General features: G+C 43.0%; 1 protein-coding gene and 1 non-coding gene across 2 annotated transcripts in view; both read left to right on the forward strand.

Moving 5' to 3' along the window:
• fstl5 (follistatin-like 5) overlaps positions 1–22,845 on the forward strand; it is a 1,003,829-nt gene that overhangs the window by 182,689 nt on the left and 798,295 nt on the right. The window lies entirely within an intron of this gene.
• On the forward strand, positions 12,969–13,050 carry trnas-uga (transfer RNA serine (anticodon UGA)). Its single transcript has one exon. It is a non-coding gene; the product is annotated as a tRNA-Ser (tRNA).

Genomic DNA, 22,845 nt, shown 5'->3' on the forward strand with positions numbered 1-22,845 from the left:
TCTTCTGTTCTTGCTCACCCACCATTACCTTTGGTACTTCCAAGCCTCTATCCTTGGCCCCCTCCTATTTCTCATCTACATGCTGCTCTTCAGTGACATCATCCATAAACAAATCAGGTTCCATATGTACGCTGATGACAGCCAGTTATTCCTCACCACCATCTCTCTCAGCCTCGTCCTGTCTCTGATTTGTCACACTGCCTGTCTGGCATTCAATAGATAAGCAGAAATTTCCTCCAACTAATTGTTGGGAAGACTGAAGCCATTGTTTCTGGCCCTCCATTAAATTCTGTTCCCTAGCCACTGACTCAATACCTCCCCCTGGCAACTGTCTGAGGCTGAACCAGACTGTTTGCAATCCTGGTGTCATATTCCATCACCAGGACTGCCTACTTCCAGCTAACATAGGACTTAGGAACAGGAGTAGGCCATTTGGCCCTTCGAGCCTGCTCTTCCATTTGATAAGATCATGGCTGATCTGGTTGTAGTCTCAAATTCCACTTTCTTGTATGCCCCCCCATAATCCCCGACACTCTTATCTATCAAAAATCTCTCCAACTCAGCCTTGAATAAGTTCAATGACCCAGCCTCCACTGCTTTCTGGGGAGGAGAATTCCTTTGAGGAAAAAAAAGTTCTCCTCATCGCCATCTTAAAAGGGAGACCTCTTATTCTTAAACTGTGTCCCTAGTTCTAGTCTTCCCCACAAGAGGAAACATCCTCCCCGGTATCCACTCTATCAAGTTCCCTCACGATCTTATATGTTTCAATGAGATCACCTCTCATTCTTCTAAACGCCAACGGGTATAGGCCCAACCTGTTCAATTTTCTTCATAAGATAAGCCCTTCATCCCTTGAATTAGTTGAACGAACCTTATCTGAATTGCTTCTATTATATCTTGTTTCAAATAAGGAAACCAAAACTGTACACAGTATTCCAGATGTGGTCTCACCAAGGTCCTTTGCAGCTGCAATAAAACTTCCCTACTTTTAGGCTCGATTCCCCTTGCAACAAATGCCAACATTCCATTTGCCCTCCTAATCACTTGCTGTACCTGCATACTAACCTTTTGTGATTCATGTACCAGGACACCCAGATCCCTCTGTACCAACGAGTTCTACAGTCTCTCTCCATTTAAATAGTATACCACTTTTCTATTCTTTCTGCCAAAGTGGACAAGTTCACATTTTCCCACATTATACTCCATCTTCCAAATTTTTGCCCACTCACTTAACCTATCGACGTCCTTTTATAGGCTCTTAACTTCTTCTTGACAACTGACTTTTCTTCTTATCTTGGCGTCATCGGCAAATTTAGCTACCATACATTCGGTCCCTTCATCCAAGTCATTGATATAAATTGTAAGTAGTTGAGGCCCCAGCACTGATCCTTGTGGCACTCCACTAGTTACAGCTTGCCAACCCGAAAAAGACTCATTTATCCCTACCCTATGCTTCCTGTTAGCTAACCACTCCTTTATCCATGCTAATATTTTACCCCCTACACCATGTGCCCTTATCTTGTGTAATAACCTTTGATGTGGCACCTTATCAAATGCCTTTTGAAAATCTTAAGTACACCACATCCACAGGTTCCCCTTTAACCACCTGGCTTGTTACTTCCTCGAAGAACTCGAATAAATTAGTTCCCTTTCACAAAACCATGTTGACTCTGTTTGATCCCTTTATGATTTTCTAAGTATCCTGCTATATCTTCCTTAATATTGTATTCTAGTAATTTTCCTATGACAGATATTAGGCTAACTGGCCTATAGATTTCTGCTTTCTGTCTCCCTCCTTTCTTGAATAAAGGTGTTACATTTGCTATTTTTCAATCCACTGGGGCCCTTCCAGAATCTAAGGAATTTTGGAAGATTATAACCAAAGCCTCTACTATCTCTTCAGGCACTTCTTTTAAGACCCTGGATGCAGGCCATCTGGTGCTGGGAACTTGTCAGCTTTTAGGCCTAATAGTTTTCCCAGCACCTTTGCCCTGGTGATGGTGATTGTTTTAAGTTCCTCCTTCCCTTTCACCTCTTGATTTTCAAGTATCTTTGCTAGGTTTTCTAAGTCTTCTACACTGAAAACAGACATAAAATACCTGTTCAACGCGTCTGCCATTTCCTTGTTTTCCATTATCAATTCCCCAGGTTCACTCTCTAATGGACCACCTCTAACTTTGGTTACTCATTTCCTATTTAAATACTTGTAGAAACGTTCACTATCTGTTTTTATGCTACTAACTAGTTTTCTCTCATATTCTACTTTCTCCCTCTTAATTATTTTTTATTCACTAATCATTCTTTGCTGGTTCTTCAAAACTGTCCAATCTTCTGACCTACCATTAATCTTTGCAGATTTGTACAGTCTTTCTTTTAATTGATGCTGTCCTTAACTTCCTTATTTAGCCATGGATAATGCATCCTTCTCAAAGAATTTTTCTTTCTCACTACGATAAATCTTTGCTGAGAGTTATTAAATATCTCATTAAAAGTCTTCCACTGCATTTCTACTATCCTACCTTTTAACCCTAGTTTCCCAGTTCACTTTAGCTAGCTCTGTCTGCCTTTATACCCTTGCAATTACCTTTATTTAGGTTTAAATCACTAGTCTTAGACCCACACTTCTCCCTTTCAAATTGAATTGTGAAATTTTATCATGTTATGATCGCAGTTGCCTAGAGGCTCATTACCATGAGGTTATTGATTAATCCTGTCTCATGGCACATTACCAGGCCGCGAATAGCCTGCTCCCCAGTTGGCTCTAGAATGTACTGCTCTAAGAAATTGTCCTGAATATACTCTACAAACTCATTTTCCAGGCTACCTTTGCCAATCTGATTCACCCAATTGACATGTAGATTAAACGCACCCATAACTATTGTGGTACCTTTTTTACATGCCCCATTTATTTCTTCCTGTATAATGTATCCTACAGTGTAACAACTGTTAGGGGACCTCCCACAAGTGCCCTCTTACCTTTATTATTTCTTATCTCTACCCAATCTGATTCTGACCCGGCTCTCCCTCACTACTGCACCAATGATATCCATAATTAACAAAGCTACCCCACCACATTTTCCTAGCTTCCTGTCTTTTCAAAATGTTGAATACCCTTCACTATTCAGGTCCCAGCATTGGTCACCTTGCAACCATGTCTCTGTAATGGCTATCAGGTCATATATATTTATTTCTATCTGTGCTAACAATTCATCCATTTTGTTATGAATGCTGCGCACATTCAGATACAGAGCCTTTAACTCTGGCTTTTTATCATTTCTACACTCTTTTGCCTTATCTGCTGTTGCAGTCTTACATTTTGTCATGATTCTGTTTTTTTTCACTTCAGGAAATATTGCGGTATGCCTATAAGGCTGTAAAAAAATCAGTACTTCTTTAACGCAGCAAACTCCAGGGACTGTAAGCGAAAGTACATTCTAGTTGCTTAGTTACAACCGTACAGATCGAGAAGAGACGAGATACAAATGTATCCATTTTAATTTTGAAAACTGGCTAACTGGTTTGTTCAGAGATAGACAGACACAGTTGTACTAGCACCTTAAGGGAGAAAGAAGAGCTCTCTAAGACAATTTGTTTAGCTTCTCTCTCAAAATTGTAAAAACTTCAAGCAAGATTAATTCCTTAAAAAAATAATTAATTATTGATCTGCTGTGTTCATCGCTGGAAAAAAGAAAAATTTAATACTAAACTGCTGAACTGAATTGCTGAACTGAATTGCTGAACTGAACTGCTGCACTGAACTGCTGAATTCCCATCTTTGGAAAAATCTTCAGATTCTTTGGACCTTGGAAGACTGCAAGTGGACTTTGACTGTGTTATATCAGATGACCGTTCGTCAGGAAGCACAATTTACAAAGACTTTATTGTTATTTCTATTTTATCGGGCAGCTAATTAAACACCAAACTTCCATTAGTTTGGGTATACATCTGCGAATGTGGGGGTTAGAATTTTTAAATAAGTTGTAAAGTCCTTAGATATTGGTTTATCTTAGTAGTGTTTAAGATTTTGGTTTTTTTCAATAAATAGTTAATTTGCTGATATCTAAAGATACCTGGTTGGTTTGCCTCATTCAGGCATTACTAGATTTTTTCAATTAGGCTGCTGTTTTCTTTGATTTGGAAAGCTTAAAGATATGTATGATGCGACCTGTGGGACTGAATTGAAAGTGTGTTGCTCCCATCGCAATCAGAATCATATATTTTGATTGGGGGCTTTGACCTGAGTGGTCACAACATAACAGTTTGTACGCTTTGTCCCTTCCTGTCACAGTCTGGTTATCATTACCCAAATTGCTACCCTGCTCTATTACCTCATTGTTTCCCTTTGACTTATCACATCTCCTCTCACATTATCATTTGCCCCACTATTTAGTTTAAAGCCCTCTCTACCACCCAAGTTATATGACTCGCCAGAAACTTGGCCCAGCACAGTTCAGGTGAAGACCGTCCCAATAGTGCAGCTCCCACTTTCCCCAGTACTGATGCCAGTGCCCCATGAATCGAGACCCATTTCTGCCACACCAGTCTTTGAGCCATGCATTCACCTCTCTGGTCTTATTTATCCTATGCCAATTTGAGGTTCTGATTTTTAATTTAGCCCCTAGCTGCTCATACTCCCTATGCAGAACCTCTTTCCTAGTCCTATCTGTGTTGTTGTTATCCATGTGGACCATGACAACTGGATCCTCCCCCTCCCACTGCAAGTTCCTCTCCAGCTCCGAGCAGACGTCCTGAATCCTGGCACTGGCATGCAATATAGCCTTCTGGACTCTTGCTGTTGGCTGTAGAGAACAGTGTCTATCCCCCCAACTATGCTATCTCCTACTGTCACTACATTCCAATTTACTTCCCCTGCTTGAATGGCTTCCTGTACCATGGTGCCATGGTCGGTTTGCTCATCCACCCTACAGCCCTCACCCTCATCCATACAAATTGAAAGGATCTCAGATCTGTTGGACAATTGCAAGGGCTGAGGCTCCTCCACTTCTGTCTTCTTGATCCCCTTACCTGCTTGACTCGCAGTCACACCCCACTGTGCCTGACCACTGACCAGATCAGAAGACTCTAACCTATGGGGTGTGATTGCATTCTGGAACAAAGTATCCAGGTAACTTTCCCCTTTCTTGATGCATCGCAGTGTCTGAGCTGGAGCTCCTTGAGCCGTAGACACTGTGAGCTCTGTGACAACATCTGATTCCTCCCCTGCCTCAGCTCATCTGATTCCTCCCCTGCCTCAGTTCATCTGCTACTGAAACTTTCATCTGTACCTTTATTACCTCTAAACTTATCTATTCAAATGCTCTTCTAGGTGGCCTCCCCTCCTCCACCCTGCATAACCTGAGCTCATCCAAAGCTCTGATGCTCATATGTTGATTCGCAAAAGTCCCATTCACCCATCATCCCTCTGCTCACTGGCGTACATTGGCTGCCAGTCTGGCAACACCTTAACTTTAAATTTCTCATCTTTGCTGTCAAATCCATCCATGGCCTCACCACTCCCAGGCCTCCTCCAGCCCTAGGAGCTTTCATAATCTCTTCCAATTCTGGCCTCTTGAGTATCTCTGATTTTGATTGCTCCACCATTGGAGGGCATGCCTTTGGCATGCTTCTGAAATTTATTCCCTAAACCTCCCTGCCTCTCTACCTTTCCTTCCTCCTTTAAGACACACCTTAGAGCCTACCCCTTTGTCCATGCTTTGGTCATCTACCGTAACATTTCCTTTTATATCTCGGTCTCAAATTTTTGTCTGGTAATCTGTTCAAAGGTATCTGAACCTGCACTTGAAGTGCTGTAACGTGCAAGGCTACAGACCAGGTGCTGGAAGGTGGGATTAGATTGGGTGACTAGTTTTTTCAACCAGCATAGCCACAATGGGCTGAATGGCCTCTTTCTGTGCAATAACTTTTCTATGCTCCTATGAAGTGTCTTGGGATATTTTATTTAAAGGTGCTATATAACGGCAAGTTGTGGTTTTTGATGTTTTTCATATTCCTATGGCAAAAAAATCTGATGCCTTTTTCCATAAACCCACTTCCATCATTCTTTCTATTCTACCAAGTAAGTGTATACATATATAAAATTCTGACAAATTGGTAATTATATGTTGGCCCACTGTGCTCTGCTCTGGGGCAGGTTGTAACTCAAATCTCATGTAGAATTCTTGAACCATTTGCTAGAAGTGTAGCTGTGATTGGTTTCCGCTGCCTTCCTCGCTGTTTTCATCTTTGCATTTCCTCCTCTTGGTTGGCTGCAACCAAAGATAAGGAGCTTTGCCTACCATTTAAGATGGGGTGTGGGGGAGCACTTGCACTCATTAAATGAAAATACCCCCACTTGATGTCAGTCTGGAGAACAAGAGGGCACAGGTTTAATTTAATTGATAAAAGAAGCAAAAGCGACATGAGGAAAAGTTTTTTCATGCAGTGAGTGGTTAAGGCCTGTAATGCACTGCCTGAGAGTGTGGTGGAGGAAGGTTCAATTAAAGGATTCAAGAGGGAATCAAAAGGAACAATGGGGTTAAGGGGAGAAGGCAGGGGAGTGGCACTAGGTGAAATGCTCATTCAGAGAGCTGGTGCAGACACGATGAGCCAAATGGCCTCCTTCTGCTCTGTAATAAATTCTGTGATTTTGTGATTCTAGTATTCAGTGCTGTTGGTACTGGAGTGGAGCTCAAACCCTTTATCTCTCTCCATATAAGAAAGAAAGGCTTGCATTTCATGAACAGCAGACATCTCAAAGCACTTTACAGCCAATGAAGTATATTTTGAAGTGTAGTCACTGTTGTAATGCAGGAAACACAGCTGCCAGTATGCACACAGCAAACTCCCACAAACAGCAATGTGATAATGATCAGATAATCTGGTTTTGTAATGTTTACTGAGGGATAAATACATCCAGGACACCAGGGATAACTTCCCAGCTCTTCATCAAAATAGTGCCATGGAATCTTTTACATCCACCCAAGTAAACAGATGGGGTCTCACTTAACATCTCATCTGAGAAACAGCATCTCCAACAATGCAGCACTCCTTCAGTACTACACTGCAGTATCAACACTGATTTTTATGCTCAAGCCTTAGAGTGGGACTTGAAGCCAGAGCCTTGTGACTCAGAGACAAGAATGCTACCAATTGATCCACAGCTGACACTGTAGCCCACAAAACTGAGAATATAGATATGATGTAAAACAACTATTGTGGGTGTGAAGGTCAGCACTTTTCCTACACTGGAATTGTGTTGACCAGTCAAACACTTGAACAAGCTGATCCTGCTTTCATTAGCAAAAGGCAATATTTGCACACTGTTAAATATGCATGCTACCCAGTGCTGGAAGAAAGGGTACTGTGATACCTAAAATTGCAGTTAGTTGAATGTTTTCTGCTTGTATTCAATAAATGTAATATGTCAAATTCTCTAGTGATACCAATAAAAGAGTGAAAATGGTTGTTTATCATTGATGCATGTTACCAAGCTTAATTGGATATGTTTTGTATCTGGACCTGCATCAACTGACATAGGGATTTACATCAGATGTTGCCTGAAACAAACATGAGAGGAATTATCAGTGACTATTTCTGGAAAAACCCAAAACTTGCAACTTCTCCTTAATTCAGTATTGCTGCTTTAACAGAAGAATCAGAATTAACACCATCGAGGATTTATTCAGATCTTTCCTTGGCCCCCTCCTACATGCTGCCCCTCGACGACATCATCCGAAAGTACAGCATTTGTTTTCACATGTGCACTGACGCGCCCAGATCTCCCTCACCATCACCTCTCTCGACTCCTCCACTGTTGTTAAATTATCAGACTGCTTATCCGGCATCCAGTACTGGATGAGCAGAAATTCCCTCCAATTAAATATTGGGAAGACTGAAACCATCGTTTATAGTCTCAGTTCCAAACTCTGTTCCTTAGTTACCAGCTCCATCTGAGATTAAGCCAGTCTGTTTGCAACCTAGGTGTCACATTTGACCCCAAAATGGCTTCCAATCTTATGCAATCACTAAGACTGCCTATTTCCACCTCTGTAACATCACCGTCTTCACCCCTGTCTCAGCTCATCTACTGCTGAAACCCTCATTCATGCCTTCGTTACCTCCAGATTTGACTATTCCAGTGCAGTCCTGGCTGGTCTCCCACATTCTACTCTCTGTAAATTTGAGGTAATCAAAAACTCTGCTGCCCATGTCTTAATGCGTACCATGTTCCATTCTCCTATCACCCCTGTACTCACTGATCTACATTGGCTCCCAGTCAATCAATGTCTTGATTTTAAAATTCTCATCCGTTTTCAAATCCCTACATGGCCTTGCCCCTCCCTATCTCTGTAATTTCCTCCAGCCCAACAACCCTCTGCACTCCTTTAAATCTGGAATCTTGTGCACCCCTAATTTTAATCACGCCACTATTGGTGGCCCCGCCTTTAATTGCCATGGCCGCAAGTTCTGGAATATCCTCCCTAAAACTCTCCGCCTCTCTACCTCGCTTTTCTCCTTTAAGACGCTCCTTAAAAACCTAGCTCTTTGACCAAGCTTTTGATCATCTGACCTAATATCTCCTTATAATGGCTCGTGTCATATTTTGTTTTATAAAGCTCCTGTAGAGTGCCTTGGAATGTTTTATTATGTTAAAGGTGCTATATAAATACACGTTGTTGCTGAAATTGTTGTTGTAATGCCACTGGCCAGCATCCCTTATGGTGCATGTTAGGCCTGGGATTTATGAGCAAACCCACCCTTCCCCCCCCCCCCGCCCCCCCATGTCTGAAAATACTTTTTTTCTCCATCAGTTTGCCAAATTAATATGCAGTATTTTATCCTGTTGGAAAACTAACTACGTGGGTGTTAGAGACTAATACAGCTACAGAGCCCAATATATCAGTTCAGAATTTTCAGCCATTACATTTCAAAATATATCCACTGCTAACTCTTCCAATGCATTTATATGAAATATATCAGATTCTGAGGGGGCTTGACTGGGTAGATGCTGAGAGGATGTTTCTCCTTGTGGGGGAATCTCGAACTAGGGACCACAGTTTAAAAATAAGGATTCTCTCATTTAAGACAGAGATGAGGAGGAATTTCTTCTCTCAGAGAGTCTTTAATCTTTGGAATCCTCTACCCCAGAGAATTGTGGAGAGTACATCATTGAATATATTCAAGACTGACAGATCAGCCATGATCTTATTGAACGGCATAGCAGGTTTGATGGGCTGAATGGCCTACTTCTGCTCCTATTTCATATGTTCTTATATTGTACACGTCAACTCGAGAGACCATGGAAAATTATGAATAATGTATTTGCAAATTTCCTGTTGAAAAATTTATTTTGAGGATAAAAGGGGGTATTTTAAACCAGTATAGGCTTTAAACGTTTCTGTTGATTACAGTTTATCTTTGAACAACCCAGTATATATAAACATTAATGAGAAACCCTATTAAATATCATCAAAAGAAATCATTACTATTATGAAAGTGCTTCCATTTTAAAAAATATTTTTTGAGGACTCATGTTTTAAAATTGTGGAAATGGATTCCTTTGGAGGACTGAAGTGATTCCATAGATGCATGGACTTTTTTTAAAAGGTCACTGGAAGGACTTTGGGACTTGAGTTTTCTGTTTGAAAACACTGACTGGATGTCTCATGTCTTCAGCTAAGTAAACAGCAGAAGCCTTGGTGACTGGGCAAGTTGTTTACAGAGAAGTGACTTGTCAAGATTTATGGTGGTCAAGAGTTGGTTTTGTTTTGGATGTTGTTTTGAGTCAGTTGGGGGTTAGCCTGCTAAGAGAGAAGACACAAGTTCATCTTTTCTCCACCTCTCTGAGAAACCCTGTGAATCCAGTGTGTGATAATCGAAACCCCTGATGCCGCATTTCTCCTGAAAAGCTTGCCAGACAAATTCACGATGACGCCTGAAAAGAACTTCACCAGAAAGATCCCAGTGACAGCTGTCTACACATATTTAGGGTGCCTAAATAAAGGGACAACTAATATTGTTCTAAATCTTCTCCTTTTCCTTCAAGAATTAACAAGTACTTGGCCAAAGTATTCTTTTTTGTCTTTTTTGTCAAAAGATCGCAACAGAGAAAACTTTTTTTTAAACTGGTGTGTGTGTGTGTGTGTGTTTGCAAGTTCGCCCTGTGACCGCGTGGGTTTTTGCCGGGTGCTCCAGTTTCCTCCCACAGCCAAAGACTTGTAGGTTGATAGGTAAATTGGCCATTATAAATTGCCCCTGGTATAGGTAGGTGGTAGGGGAATATAGGGACAGGTGGGGATGTGGTAGGAATATGGGATTAGTGTAGGATTAGTATAAATGGGTGGTTGATGATCTGCACAGACTTGGTGAGCCGAAGGGCCTGTTTCAGTGCTGTATCTCTAAATAAAGAAAAATAAATAAATAAAATAAAGGTAGAAGGGAACTTTCATATTTCAATCTGTGTGTTAATGCTTTGCATCTTTACTGAATAAGTTTTTTTATAGTAAATTAATAATTTTGTTCTTTATTAAAGAAACTTGGTTAGTGGATTTTATTCTGAAATAAAAATAGAGTATATAATTGGCCGTATTGGTAACTGTGTAAAACATTTAAATATATGTTGTGACCCGTTGAGAACTGCAACTCATGAAGGACAGTCCAGTCCTCCCGCCTTGGATGTAACACTATTTAAACATGTTTAGTTAAAATATATATGATGTATGTTTATGAAACATACTCTGTGTGTATTCTCTGCACAGTTCACCCAGGCATGATGTAACTTTTAAAGGTGCTAAAGAAATACAAGTTGCTGCTTTTTAAGGTGCACATGCAATATGAGAGGTATCACAGCTCAGTAATAGTAGAAAGAGAATTCAGGCTGCCCGCAGGGAACTCCATTGAACTGATCCAGTTTATTCCACAAATCATAATTACTTGGAGGTGGTGCATTCTATCAAATGTACTCTTGTGGTTGTGACTATATTATTTAATTAAAACATTGTCGGTATTTATTACATCAATCATATAATTACTGGAATCATCATTTGCTCACAGTGCTATTGTATAAACTGTTTCTGTACAGGGCCGACTGTAACTTGGACCACGCGGTATTAATAGGGCAGTAAGAGCCTCAGAATTGGGGTAGTAGACGTACTGCCCCATTAATTCCGTTGCTCTGGCTGGCACTATTTCTACCTCTGTAGGCCCATTTTAAGATGAAAATTATGGTCCTATTATATGTATAGGACCCTGATTGCTATTTTAGGACAGAACTGGTGTTCAGAAAACAACCCACCGCATCCCTTCACGTCTGCCTACCAACTAAGGTAATCCTGTTTTAAAAAGAGTACAGAGTAGAAAATGAAGAGTTAATGTTGCTTCAGACAATCTTCCCATGTGTGTTTATTATTTTCAAATTATATGTGTTCTTAGGTATTTTTTAGAACTATGTTTTAATTCCAGGTGACTATAAGTGGCCTTAATAAATTATACTTTAGCGAGAATTACTTCTGCTGTTTATATGGCCTGAATTTTACACAACCCCCCCGGGAGCGGGCTGGAGGAAGTTGAGGGGCAGGAGTGCTGGCATAAAATTGAGTGGGAGTTGAGGGTTGTCGTTTCCGTCACCTTCCTGCCCCGCCTCCATTTTACCAGCAGTGGGGGAGGTGCCAAATGGCCCACCCGCCCGAGGCCAATTGAGGCCCTTAAATGGCCACTTAATTGCCACTTAAAGGCTTCCTCCCACTGCCACTGGTATCTTACTTCAGTGGCCGGGCACTTTGCAACTCGGGAGGCTGCCCAGTTAAATCTGGCGGCCTCCGTGCGGGCTGGGGGGCCTCCTAATCAGGAACCCTGTGCCCCACAGAGGGCCCCCCCAGCAGCATAAGCCACCCCCACTGGAGCACCTCTCCCGTCCTCTTGATAACCCCCACCTGTCTCACCGGGGCCCAGCTGATTGTTCCCGCCGACACCTGAAACCCCTCTCATCTTTTTTTGGGGCTCTTGTTCTACTGGCTGGGTGCAATCCAAGCAGTGGCTAATGCTTCCAGTGGTGCTGCTGCGACTGAGGAGCTGCCGGCCCTCTGATTGGCTGGCAGCTCTAGGAGGCAGAACTTCCTGCCTCAGAGAGGCGGAAGTCCCACCTGAGGTCAGTTAGGAGCCTGGGCAATGTAAAATTACAGCTTGGCTTCCAAGCCTGGTGTAGGCGGGCTTGTCCCCAACGTTTAAGCCTCTTTTAAACCACTTTTAAGTGGTTGGGGCCTCTGCCGCGACATTAAATTCCAGCCTATGTCTCTTCAAAGGGCACAGTGATCTAACTGGGGAACTTTTAGGTGGAGTAATTTCCTGAAACCTTCAAAAACTCCACTGCCTTCATTTTCTTGATGGTGAAAATTGCAGTCTGCTGAGCCATACAGACCAAATTCGATTCCTATTCTATGCTGTGCTGATCTCAGTTGGGGTGGCTGTAGAGAATCAACAATTGGATAGGGAGAGGAACAAACTATCCATTGAAAAGTTGTTGCATGTAGGTTTCCAGTGAGAACAAGTTGGACTCAGCTTACTGCCCACTTGACAAATAGCTCACTGAAAACTCATTGCAGGTGAAATTGGTCAATGACAATCCTGCGAAACAGGCTCTTAGAGAATAACCAACCCATTTTGTACCATGTTTGGTTTTCCTTTCCATCCCTATTTTCCAGGTGTACATGTGAAAGGTGGAATAACACTACATGGAGAGGGTCCTGGAGGAACTGTTGGATCCTGTTGCTCCAGAGCTAGCCACAACCCCTAGCCTAGCTATTCCAGTACAGCTATAAAGCTGGCATCGATCCGACAATGTGGAAAATTGCCCAGATATGTCCTGCCCACAAAAAGCAGGACAAATCCAATCCAACCAATTACCACCCCATCAGTCTACTCTCAATCATCATCAAAATGTTGGAAGTGCTATCAAGCGGCACATATTTGCAGCTGTGATGGCCGAGTGGTTAAGGCGTTGGACTTGAACTCCAATGGGGTTTCCCCGTGCAGGTTCAAACCCTGATCGCAGCGAGTTTGTATCAGTTTTCATCAGTTGGCTGTCTGGTGAGATCACAGACTTGTTCACCAATTGAACATCCATGTGCTGCAGTCTGCTAAGGGGAGACAGTGGTGTAATGGTAATGTCACTGTACTAGTAATCCAGATGCCCAGGCAAATGTCCTGGGGACGTGGTTTCAAATCCCACCAGGTCAGTTAGGGTGGCGCAGTGGTTAGCACCGCAGCCTCACAGCTCCAGAGTCCTGGGTTCAGTTCTGGGGACTGCCTGTGCGGAGTTTGCAAGTTCATCCTCCTCCCACCGGGTGCTCTGGTTTCCTCCCACAGCCAAGACTTGCAGGTTAATTGGTAAATTGGCCATTATAAATTGCCCCGAGTATAGGTAGGTGGTAGGAGAATTGTGGGGATGTGGGAGGGAATGTGGGATTAATGTAGGATTAGTATAAATGGGTAGTTGATGGTCGGCACAGACTCGGTGGGCCGAAGGGCATGTTTCAGTGCTGTATCTCTCAATAATCTATAAACAACCTACTCACTAATGCTCACTTTGGGTTCCATCAGGGCCACCCGGTTCCTGATCTCATTACAGCATTGGTCCAAACATGGACACAAGAGCTGAATTCCAGAGGTGAAGTGCGAGTGACCACCCTTGACATTGAGAGAGCATTTGACTGAGTGTGGCATCAAGGAGCCTTAGCAAAACTGGAATCAGGGGGAAAAATCTCTGCTGGTCGGAGTCATACCTAGCACAAAGGAAGATGGTTGTGGTTGTTGGAGGCCAACCATCTCAGCCAGGACATCACTGCAGGAGTTCCTCAGGATTGTGTCCGAGGCCCCAATCATCTTCAGCTGCTTCATCAATGATCTTTCTTCCATCTTAAGGTCAGAAGTGGTGATGTTCACTAATGGTTGCACAGTGATCAGTTCCATTCGAGACTCCTCAAATATTGAAGCAGTCTGTTTCCAAATGCAGTAAGACCTGGACAACATTCAAGCTTAGGCTGATACGTGGCAAGCAATATTTGTGCCACACAAATGCCAGGCAATGACCATCTCCAACAAGACAGAATCTAACCATCTCTCCTTGATGTTCAACAGTATTACCATTGTTGAATCCCCCACCATAAACATCCTGGGCGTTACCATTGATCAGAAACTTAACTGGACAAGCCATATAAATACTGTCGTTACAAGAGCAGGTCAGAGGCTGGAAACTCTGTAGTGCGTAACTCACCTCCTGAGTTCCCAAAGCCTGTCCACCATCTACAAGGCATAAGTCAGGAGTGTGATGGAATACTCTCCACTTGCCTGAACTAGTGCGGCTCCAACAACATCATCCAGGACAAAGCAGCCCCTTGATTGGCACTCCATTTACCACCTTAAACATTCACTCCCTCCACCACTGATGCACAGTGGCAGCAGTGTGTACCATCTACGAGATCCATTGTTGTAATGCACCAAGCCTCCTTCAAAAGCAGCTTCCAAACCAGCAATCTGTATCCCCTAGTACAACGAGGACAGCAGATGCATGGGAACACCACCACCTGAAAGTTTCTTTCCAATCCTTACACCATCCTGACATGGAAATATATCGCTGTTCCTTCACTGTCGCTGGGTCAAAATTCTGGAACACCCTCCATAACAGAACTGTGGGTGTACTACACCGTATGCACGGCAGCAGTTCAAGAAGACTACCTTCCTTCTTAATGAAATTTCGGGATAGGCAACAAATGCTGGTCTTGTCAGCGATTCTCACATCCCATGTACAAATATTTAAAAAAATCTCCTGGAAACATGAGCATTTGCCTTCAGAAGATGATCAGTACCACTGTCGGTACTATTCAGAATAATTCAGACTACATTCAGAATATATTCATCATGATGAGAAAAATTTTATCACAGAAAAGAAGTCTCAGATTCAGGTGGAATTCAGATGTAAGGCCCAAAAATCCACACAGACGGCATCACAGCCTGGCATAGTTTGATGGGGTCAGGAGGGGGCTCCTTAATTTGAATGGGATGGTGGGGCCAGCAAGCCATGGAAAGCATCTGGGGTGGGCACTCACCCGAGTCTGCACATTGCAGCAGAACAGTAGCCATTGGTTGGGGGAGGGGTGGGGGGGATGCGGTTTGTGGGTGGTGACAGAATTATCAAGTGTCCTCCATGCGCTGCATTTATATATATCTTTTTAAATTTCATCCTTTGTTTGAGGTTCCAATCATGTTGTTGACTTGGACCCATTTTAGCAAACTTGTTTCACCAATCCTATACCCACTGGCTGAGGAAGTGGGAATATCGGAGCTGTTACGGTTAGCAGTCAGTAACCTCTCTTGCATCTCCTACAAAAACTGTGGAAATCCTAACTTAAGGCCCAGACCAACCAAATCCAATTTTTAGCATTTCTGGCACAGCCCCACTGTAATTACATCAAGAATGTGCTGGAAGGGTTGTAAATTTGCAGCCCAAGAGACTGTTATCGACATTTACTAGTTATCTTCTCTCTTCCACAATACATTGATTCTGTGTCTGAAAATCCATGTGAAGGTGAACTATGTCATTTGTACATTAAATCTTGGAGAGCTTTTAAACTCGGAAGTAACAGAACATTGCTTGCATCAGAAACAGTGCAATGGAATACGTACCAAACTTTGCAGGGGGAAAAGGCAGGGGAGTGGGACTAGGTGAGTTCCTCTTGCAGAGAGCCGACATGGACACAATGGGCTGAATAGCTTCCTTCTGTGCTGTAACCATTCGATGATTCTATGATCCTTCAAACGAAGGGCAGAAAAGCAAGATGTTCTTCTGTTTTTTAGTTTCACATTTCAAAAAACATAAAATACAAAATGAAGAATTATTAGTTTTACTTTGCTGGCTGAATATGTTTAGATATGATGTGCTGTGGATTTGGGCTCTACTTTATTGATGTGATGGAGGACATCGGTGAATGACTAAACACTTCATAGAACACTTACTTTTTGAGCGTATCCAAATAGAAGAACTGAAGATGATGCTTGGTGTGTGCACAGAATAAATTGATGTGTTAAGGATTTCACTGCAGTATTAAGGATAAAACACAATGGTAGAACATTGAAAAACGAAAGTCTTGTGAACAGCACTTCTTGTTTTGACTTTATAGAGGAAAGTGACGATTGGAAGGAACATGCCACAGTTGAAAGATGGAGGCTGCCCTCCTATTATAGTAGCAGCAACTGAACAGACACCATTGAAGGGAATGACCCTCATTTTTGTAATACTGCTTGTTTTTTTGATATGTGAACTACTGTAAACTCAAAGGACTCCAAGTAATATCCAAAGAAAACGTGGGTTTTTATTATAACTTAAGTAGAACATATATATACAAACAGTGACTGCACAAGCCACATCTAAACACATCTCACTCTGTTGGGCTAAATGACACTCTGTTGTCGTGTGTGACACGATAGTACAGCTTTTTAAGGTGGTCCGCTCTTAAGGTCGTCCTGCAACATCCCCCTTTCTTTCCAAAGATAAATACATTCGTACCATAATGTTGTGGTTTGAACTAACTATACATGATGAAAACAAAATGTTATTTACAGGTAAGTAAGTTTAACACTTTCTAAAAGATAGAGAAGCTTTGCTTATTCATCCCGATCTTGTTATTGTAAACCTATTCCCAGAGCTGATCTCGTCTTTATGTTAGTCTCCAGACTTTGTCTTTGAATGTGTCCGCGATGCCACAGGGTGAGGCCTGCTACTCGACCCAAACCCGACGGGACCCGACGACATGTGTCGGGTGCGGGTCGGGTCGGGCCCATCTTCCGGGGCCGGCTTTCGGGCTTGGGTCGGGTCGGGTCGGGCCGAGTTCAGATCGAGTCAGGTCAGGTCGGGCCGGACACACAGAGTAAGTCCTCTGCTGGTAATTATTAAAAATAAAAAAACTTACCTGAGCTGGGAGTCCAGGACGAAACTGTTTCTGCGCAGTGAGCGAATGACGTCACTATGATGTCTTGTGCATGCACTGCAGCTTCTTGCAGGTTCGATGTCAGGAAGGTAAGTAAATGGATGGTTGGGCTCAGGTCAGGCTGAGTAATGGCAGTTTCGGGTCGGGTCGGGCTTGAGGCAAAATCGGAGGGGCTCGGGCCGGCTCGGGCTCGGGCCCGCTGTGGTTCGGTCGGGTTTAGATCGAGTTCCTTGTCCCGACCTAAAGCAGGCCTCTACCACCAGGTTGTCACATGTAGTGTTGTTGCACAGTTCTCTGAACTAACTTTGGTTCCATCTGTGAATCGCACCATTGGGTATCTGGACCTCGTACGACCTGGGCTGGTCGCATGTCCTAGCAACCTTTCCAGGATACCAAGTTACTAACACACGGTTGAGGACTCTGACCTTCTGTTCTATTCGCAATCAAGCTAATCCTGGTCCCACTTGCCTGTCATATGCTGCCTTCATCATCCCTTGTTTAGAAAGTTTAGAGGAACGACGACTGGCAACATCACCAATCACCAGCAATCCCTCTGTCCTCCAAGTACTTGGTGCAATTAACTGAAGAGAGACTCCGTTCATATCGCCTCTTGGTGTCAAGACTCGCAGCCTTTGTGTTGTCCTGTACATCAACCGACCAGATACATTCAACCTGGATACTTTGCACCATCTTCGTTGCAGTCCTGACCTCATCTATTGTGACAATTTGTAGACATCGGCATACTTGAAGTCCTGCAACAGCTGGTCCAGTTGTCTCTACAATAGTAAACATTTGTGGTAGCCATTCAGAGTTCCCATAGCTGCACTGTAAGGTTATTATTCTAATCCACTTGATTGGAGAACCATTGTAGGCAGCCAACCTGGCGGCACAGTGGTGCAGTGGTTAGCACCGCAGCCTCACAGCTCCAGCGACCCGGGTTCAATTCTGGGTACTGCCTGTGTGGAGTTTGCAAGTTCTCCCTGTGTCTGCGTGGGTTTTCTCCGGGTGCTCCGGTTTCCTCCCACAAGCCAAAAGACTTGCAGGTTGGTAGGTAAATTGGCCATTATAAATTGCCCCTAGTATAGGTAGGTGGTAGGGAAATATAGGGACAGGTGGGATGTGGTAGGAATATGGGATTAGTGTAGGATGAGTATAAATGGGTGGTTGATGGTCGGCACAGGCTCGGTGGGCTGAAGGGCCTGTTTCAGTGCTGTATCTCTAAACTAAACTAAATACCATAGATTCCCATTTCTCCAAATACATGTCCTTCAGTATATGGCTGGGTAGAATATGTGCACTTGCTCTGGTGTTAATATTTACTCTGAGCTTATGCTTGCCACTCTTCTGCAGACATGTAATCCCGATCATGACGAATGCCTCAGATTGCATAATAGCATTGACATGTTGATCCAAATTAACTATGTGAAATGCTTGCTAGCTGTTCGCATACGTGCACACTTCATCTGTGTCCTCCTGGCAATCTATCTCTCTGCTGACTTGATACTTGATTTATCTGCTTGGGCCTTTGTTGTGTGTTGGCATACCTTTTGTTATGTTTACATCCTGTCTCACAAATGTTCTCTCTGTATGTGATCTGCCACCATTCCAGTGTGCAGTATGTGAGCTCGGCCTTCTGCACTGCCTTGCCCAATGTCCTCACATGCCACAGGCTTTGCACTGGTCCTGGCATCCCAGACAACTGTGAATTAGGTAAGTCAGGCCACATTTGCCACAAGGCTTAGCAGACTTCTGAGCCTTGGTTATCATGCCAATTGTTGTATTTGCCCCCAACAGTTGGTGCCCAGCGATAATGGCTTCAAATTTCCTTCCATCATTCAGGAGTGCATCAGTGGTGTGCCCTTGATTCTTTTCTAGTAGGTCTTTTTGAAAGGCCTCTATCTGGGTAGACGCGATTATTAGGTCCTTAATGCGTGCTGACAATTCGATACCTGCGAGATCACAATATTGAGCTCGGTCTCGGTACTTTGCAATACGTTGGTCAATGGACTCATCTTGCCTTTGCCGGTAGGTCATAAGCTCAGGCCTATGTTCCCGGAAATCTACCTTCACCTTGGGTTGCTGCTCCAGGAATGTCCATAGCTTACTGGGCTCCTTCTAATCCTCAGCTGACAAACTTGGTGTATTGATACACTGGAGGCCCTCATTGCCCAGCAGAACCTTAATTTTGATAGCTTGTTTCTCTGGTTCGCTCACTTCATGATCCAAGAAACACAATTTCATTGACTGCCGAAACAGTTTAAATTCAGACACTATGTTCGACACCTTCCTGTTTATAACTGGATATCTGAAAGCCATTGTCGTAATGATCCTGCTTTTTTAAAATAAATATAGGACTTCTACAGGTTTTCTTTTTCACATACACACTTTTTTCTTATTTAGACAGATTCATTTCCTGCAGGCCTGCCCCTTTAAGAGTGAGACACCACAGTGCTTTCTGTTTGTCCAGCTCTTTTTTTAACTGAGACAGCATTGTTTACACAGGCTGGTTCTTTTTTTTAACTGTGAACCTTTTTTTTAACTGAGGGAGTTTCTTAAAGAGGGCAGTAGCTTGCAGTACCAGCAGCTGTCACAACCAGCCTTTTACTTTGTGCTGGACCTCCAGTGTTGCTGTTGAGTTCTTCCTTTTCTTTTAAGCTTAGGCCCCACCCATGAAGCAAAAAACCTGGGAAAACTAAAACACTGATGGCTTCAACCACTGATTTTCAAGTTTTTTGACCCATTGCCAGACCTGTTGATAGGTCCTATCCCCTGGCAAACCTCCTACTGTACTCATAGAATTTCAACAGTCCCAGGTCCCTGTCTGTGGTCCTAGCTCACTGCACTATTTTGGGGTCTCCTGCCAGCTGCTCTGCAGACTTTTCAGCTACTCCAGGTAGGCAATCATTGTTCCTCATTCTCACTTAGTGTGTTCCTGAGGGAAAAAAAATTCAAATGTGGCCTCAATGTACTATTTGGTTGTCTTCAGAAAAAATATATCCTGAATGTTGCCACCATGTAATATTACTTGTTCCTTTGATATGTGAACTATTGTAAGACTCACAGGACTCCAAGTAATAGCCAGAGATAATGTGTTTTTTTTTAGAATTAGAATTAGAACATTACAGCGCAGTACAGGCCCTTCGGCCCTCGATGTTGCGCCGACCTGTGAAACCATCTGACCTACACTATTCAATTTTCATCCATATGTCTATCCAATGACCACTTAAATGCCCTTAAAGTTGGCGAGTCGCCATTTCCACCATTTCTGCAGCTGTTTCGTTTAAGATCCAAGGATGCAGGCCATCAGGTCCAGGGGGCTTGTCAGCCTTTAGTCCTATTTGTTTTCCTAGTACTTTTTCTCTAGTGATGGTGATTGTTTTAAGTTCCTCCCTCTGTTTTGCCTCTTGAGTTTCTGCTATTTATGGGATGCTTGTTGTGACTTCTACTGTTTTTACAGATACAAAATACTTGTTCAAAGTCTCTGCCGTTTCCTTGTTTCCCATTATTAATTCCTCAGTATCATCCTCAAAGGGACCAATACTTACTTTAGCAAAATCTGCTTTTATTTTAAACATTGTATGTTGTCCACAGGCTTGATAGTATGACCTAAGTGGCCCATGCAGGCAATCACCTGGGACACTTATGGGGTAGAGTATCACCAGCACTGGGTTTGAAATAGTCAAAGTGTGGTTTCACCCAAAATTCTTCTGGAAACAGGCACTCTACCCTGGGTGGACTAGGTGGTTTATCAGTGGGTATGTATGTGTGAACTTTCAACCCAGAATGTTCCTCTTGAATTCCCTACTTGCTTCATGACTACTCCTAGGATAGTGTGATGGTCTGTGTTGTATATTTTTCAGTGATACTCCATACTGGAGTTCTTTGAGGGAGTTACATGTGCTGTGGATAAAGGGGAACCGGTGGATGCACTGTACTGAGACTTCCGGAAGGCATCCGACAAGGTGCCCCTTCAAAGGCTACTGCAGAAAACAAAAGCTCATGGTGCAGGGGATAACATACCGGCATGGACAGAAGATTGGCAAGCCAACAGGAAACAGAGAGTAGGCATAAATGGGTCATTTTCTGGCTGGCAAGATGCAGCGAGTGGTGTGCCACAGGGATCTGTGCTGGGGTCTCAACCCTCCACAATCCATACAAATGACTTAGATGAAGGGACTGAAGGTATAAATTTGCTGATGACACAAAAACAGGCAGGAAAGCAAGCTGTGAAGAGGACACAAGGAAGCTACAAAGTGATACAGATAGGTCAAGCGAGTGGGCAAAGACCCGGCAAATGGAGCATAATGTGGGAAAGTGCGAAATTGTCCACTTTGGCAGGAAGAATAAAAAAGAAGCACACTATCCAAATGGTGAGAGATTGCAGAGCCCTTATTATAACTTAACTAGAACATATATACAGACAGTCACTGTGTGAGCTACATCTAACACATCTCACTCAATCCAACTATACCTACAACTCTCTGATCTTGTGTGACATGACATCACTTCCTCCAGTGACCAACAATTATACCTTCTTAAGGTGGTCCACTCTTAAGGTTGTCCCACAACAATCTTTAACAATGTAATCATAAAATAACCTTATCAGCAGCCTGTAAACAAGAGTTAATGAGAAAGAAATTGGACCTTGTTGCATTGCATTCATCAGGTGCCCCTGCAGCCATCTAAAACAGAACTGTTACATATGTAAATGAGGAGCTAATGCTTGTTTTAGGATGCCTTTGTCAAATTGGATAACACAGAGTGGAGAAAGCACTGGCTGAGCCTGCTGCACTGTGTTCCAACTGGAAAACCCGAATTTCAGGCCAGCCTTGGGCCTTCCAGTTGGGACACATGCTTCGTGCATGGTACATATTTCAGGCCATAAACTGGCATAAAGCAATTTCACCCCTAATAATGGTACGCTCCTGTCTGTTGGTTAGATACGTTGTTGCATCATTTCACTGTAAGTACAATTTGGAAAATCTGTTGTCCATCAGTCTAATGCCTCATGGGATTTGACTACTGTGTCTATTTTAAAAATTAAAAGAGCTAAAAGTAAGGGGGATCATGTTGCAAAAGCTACCCAAGAACAGTTTGCGCAGTGCAGGTGTCTTCTTTCAGATGAGATATTAAACCAAGGCCCTGGTCCTGAAATTCCATAGGGGTTGTGCGTTCTCCCATTGTACCTCCAACAGGCGACAGGTGGAACCCCCAGAACAATATTTCCCTCCGGGTTTCCTTTATTGAGAGACCCTTGTCTATGTGTAAAATGGTTTTGCATTCTTAGAAGTGTTTTCGAGAAAATTCTTCACTCAACCAACACAAACGAAAATTGATTCACTGGTCTTCTGCTGTTTTTTGTGTTTTGCTGTAGACAGATTCTCCACCTTGTTTGCTATGTAACAATAGCCATGCTTCAGAAGTGATTTGCTGGATGTGAAACCTTTTTTAGATGTAAAGATGTGTTAGTGCACTATATAAATTCAAGTTTGTTGTAGAAAAGAGGAGAAAATTGAACAGTGTACAAGAATCAGTTATTGTCACACTATTAAATTCTGTCTTTATTGATAGATCTGCCACAATTTTAACCCAGCCCATTTAGCAGAAACAAGGCAGTTGGGGGGATTAAATGGCGGCCGGGCAGAATCTGCGAGATTCCCGCAGTGTTTCCAGTCTTCTGCTTCTGCCATTTTAGCTGCCAGCATTCTGACAGCACAAAGGCCTTCTGCCATAGCAGGCTGAGGCCCAATTAAAAAGTGAAAATTGCAGTCCAATGATGCCAGTAGTGTCACATTGTCATTTTAACAGAAAATAGAATACCTAGCGGAAGGCAGCAGCGTGGACAGAAAAACATATAAGTATGTTT

This window comes from Heterodontus francisci, chromosome 1, assembly GCF_036365525.1.
Source record: "Heterodontus francisci isolate sHetFra1 chromosome 1, sHetFra1.hap1, whole genome shotgun sequence".
In the NCBI taxonomy this organism is placed as follows: domain Eukaryota; kingdom Metazoa; phylum Chordata; class Chondrichthyes; order Heterodontiformes; family Heterodontidae; genus Heterodontus; species Heterodontus francisci.